The 4,130-nt window shown below is 32.8% G+C and overlaps 1 non-coding gene across 1 annotated transcript; it reads right to left on the bottom strand.

The window, feature by feature from the left end:
- Positions 1 to 3,692: 3,692 nt before the first annotated feature.
- LOC149990763 (U6 spliceosomal RNA) lies at positions 3,693 to 3,799 on the bottom strand. Its single transcript, XR_016508712.1, has one exon. It is a non-coding gene; the product is annotated as a U6 spliceosomal RNA (small nuclear RNA).
- Positions 3,800 to 4,130: the final 331 nt, after the last annotated feature.

Below are 4,130 nucleotides of genomic sequence, written 5' to 3'. Positions count from 1 at the left end.
CTTTTATGTTTTCATTATGCTTTTATAACTTTCTTTCATCTCTCCTGTGATTTTTTTCTCTTTTCAAGAAAAGTTACTTGACCTTCTTGACACTGGCAAACTTTATTGTAGCTCAAGAAATGGAGTTTGTATCAGTTGCTGACTTGTGTACATGCCATAGAGGTTTCTTCTTTAATACACAGCACCATGTGGAGTTTAATTTAACTTCCCATATCACCACAAACTAGCAGGATGTTTTTTTCACAGGTTAAGTATTCAGGAAGCAGTTTTATATTTAGCTTCAAAATAATGAACTCTTCTTATATGTCAATCATTGGCTTTTGGGCCACTCATTATGGTTTCCATTTAATAACTTGCCTGTTGGACTTATAATTTTTCCATATTCTGCTAATTGCTAATTTGTGTCAATTATTTTTACCCTGTAGATGTTAATAAAATGGAATTTTCAATTCCATGCTACAGTAGTTAATTTTACATTCATTCATTCAGTCACTCATTTATTCAGTATTTGTTGAGTTTTACATAGATTGAATTTTTATAAATTAAATCACTTCTTAGTAAAATACATGAGTGGCTATTTAGAAGAAATCTAGAGTGGATCCTTCTGTAAAGCAAATAATCATTTGGTAAAGAGATAACCCTAAGCTAATGTACACTATATTGAGTTTACTTGAAGTGAAGACCCTAATAGTTAACACAGATAGAGCATTAACGCTCCTAAAGGAATAAGAAGTGTAGTCTTTGGACCACACAAGACAGAAAATGGAAATTTAGACTCTTGTTTAAAATAAGGATCCTCAAAATCTACCCATTCTGTGTAAAGACTAGAACAATTTTACCCATCATCTCAGAGGAACACCAAGGACACTTATAGGTTTCTGAGGGCTGTGAATTAAAAATGAAGTCTTCCATGTGAAGTCATGTTCTAAGTCTGTGACATATTTCTGTGGAGTTGCCCCCATATACATTATTCACGTGCAATAGGGCGATAAATTAACATAAAACATGATCCAAAACTGGTAAAACTCATAAATCTCCTGAAGAATCAAAAACAATTATTTAGAGGCACCTCTACATTCTAGGGTGCATGAAACACAGAAAAAAACAACCCTGAGTTTATAATAAAATATAGAAACCACATAAGGAAATTAACCCTTGTGAGAAACAATCAGCTGTCATAAACAGCAGGATTAACATCCCAAAAACTGAATAAAATAAATAGTTGAAGGAGATTATAAAATAGGTATGTTTAAAATAATTTAAAAGATAAAGAAAGAGTAGGAATTTGAATAAGGAACAAAAAGAACTTCTAGAAATATAGTCATTGAAATTAAAAACTAAATCAGAAGTAAAACTGTAGACTAGATATAGCTGAGGAGAGACTTTGTAAATAGATGTTAGCTGGAAAAATCACTAGCATAGAAAGATAAAAGCTGATGAAAAATGTGAGTGATTAAAATACCTATGGATAGAATAAGCAGAGTATAAAGAGGTAGTATTACCTTAAAATCCAATTTACAATAAATAGAAAATGAGTTACAGAAGAAATTAAACAGAATGGAGAAGAGGCTGGAAATTTTATTTAACTGAAGAAAGACACTTTTCAGATCAAAGCACAATAAGTCTTAAGCAGGATTAGTAAACAAAAGCATATCTAGACATATCACAGTGAAAATGAAGAATACCAAAGGTAAAGCAAACAAAAATATCTTACAAGGGAATGATGATAAAATATACTTAAAATGGTCTGTAAAATCAAGTTTTTAGAAAAAGAGAGTTGATGAATGGTTGCCTTAGGCTGAGGGTGGGAATGGAGAGTAACTAAAATGGACATGAGGGATCTTTCTGGGGTGATGGAAGTCTTTGAAAATTGAATTGTGGTGATGGTTATGCAACTCTGTAAATGATCAAATTCTACACCTGAAATGGTAAATTGTATGGTATTTAAGTTACACTTCAATAAAGACATAAAAAACTATCTGTAATAAATATAGCAAAGTATTATATTGTATGTCTCCGTTAACATAAAGACAAATGTTTATATATGCATTAAAAGCTTTTCTAAAAATGATGGGGTATAACTGTTGGTGGGAAAGCAGATTGGTGCAGCCACTATGGAAAAGAGTATGGAGGTTCCTCAAAAGGTTAGAAATGGAACTGCCCTATGACACAGTGATTTTAGTTCTGGCTATATATCCGAAGAAACCCAAAACACTAATTCGAAAGAATATATGCACCCTCATGCTCCTTGCAGTGTTATTTGCACTAGCCAAGATATGGAAACAACCCAAGTGCCCATCAATAGATGAATAGATTAAAAAAAAAAAAACAGTGGTGTATATATACATATATGCATATATACATATGTACACCACAATGAAATATTATTCAGCCATAAAAAAGAATAAAATCTTACCATTTGTGACAGCCTGGATGGACCTAGAGGTTATTATGCTAAGTGAAATAAATCAAACAGAGAAATACAAATATCATATGATTTTATTTATACATGGAATCTAAAAAAACAAAATATAAACAGACTCATAAATGCAGAGAGCAGACTGATGATTGCCAGAGGAAAGGTGTGTTGGGGGACTGGGTGAAAAGGGTGAAGTAATTAATAAATACAAATTGGTAGTTACAAAATATTCATGGGTTTTAAAGTATAGCATAGAAAATATAGTCAATAATATTGACAGGTATGTACTGGAAATATCAGGGGGAACACTTTGGAAAGTATATGATCATTTAACCTGAAACTAAAATAAAATAATATTAAGTGTAAACTGTAATCAGAAAATAAAATTTTAAAAATAAAAATAATAAAATGAAATGATGGGGAATAGTCGTTGGTTTCTGCCAGTAGGTCTGATGGCTCAAGTCAACTGCTTTTTAAAAAGAATACAAAGAATATGGGATTTAAAATAGCATTGCTGAAATAATAAGAAAGATAGTAGCTATTTTATATTATTTGATATTAATTTAGACATGCCAATATTTAAATTTTAAGTTAGGCATGTTACTTATCCACTCTTATTTCATGAAGCCAAATCAATGTTTTCATATTACTGGGTCAGTTTTTGCTTCATCTAACACAATTCTCCAGAGAACATCACTTTCACTTCCATGTAGTAGTAGAAAATATAGCATTTTTAAACCAGTCCATTTTTTTGTTTGTTTGTTTTTAGAGAGAGAGGGGAAGGGAGGGAGAAAGGGAGAAAAACATTGATGTGAAAGAGAAACATCGATCAGTTGCCTCCTTTACATGCCCCAACCAAGGACCAAACCCACAATCCAGGCATGTGCTCTGACTGGGAATAGAAATGGTGACCTTTCACTTTGCAGAATGATGCCCAACTGAGTCACACCGGTCAGAGTGAAAGATACAGCATTTTAAAAATACTTTCATGATATTCTCTCTGGGGGGAAATGTTCTCAGGCAAAAAGTATTTACAGTCATAACATGCATAACAGTTCATTTTTTCTCATTAATAATTTAACACAGTGATAAAAGTCTAGGCTCTGGAGTTTGTCCAGCTAACATCAATTGAGGACTTACTAAGTACCAAGCCTATCGATCTTTACAATAATCCTTTGAAATAAATATTGTTACTTAGCACCATTTTTCAGATAAAGAAATGCAAGGTTCTGAGAACTTGAGTAATTTACAGCTAGTGAGGATTTTTTTTTTTTTTAATATGGAATGCTTCACGAATTCACGTGTCATCCTTGCGCAGGGGCCACGCTAATCTTCTCTGCATCATTCCAATTTTAGTATATGTGCTGCCGAAGTGAGCACAGCTTGTGAGGATCTTATGGCAAAGCCTGAGTGTCTACTCTAGCTGCTCCTACCAAAAGTCTAATCTACCTAAAGTCATGTTGTAAAATTAACCATAAAAATCTAGTGGAAAGAGAGTTGTCCTCAATCTGTGTCAATGCTATCAGAGAAAAACCTTGTATATTCAGTTCACCTAATGTTTTCACAAAATTTTGACACCAAGGGTTTAAGAGAATTCAGATATCTTTGCCTGTCTTTTTAAGACAGTTCCAAATTCACCAAAACATAGATAATCTCTCTGTTCCTTCAGCTCCAAGAAGACCCAGGAGTGTTGGTTGACTAAATGGCCAAG

The sequence above is a fragment of the Furipterus horrens genome, unplaced genomic scaffold (genome assembly GCF_987537825.1).
Source record: "Furipterus horrens unplaced genomic scaffold, mFurHor1.1.pri manual_scaffold_17, whole genome shotgun sequence".
Taxonomy (NCBI): Eukaryota; Metazoa; Chordata; class Mammalia; order Chiroptera; family Furipteridae; genus Furipterus; species Furipterus horrens.
Note: the sequence above shows the minus strand (reverse complement) of the source record. Positions and strands in the feature narration are given on the sequence as shown.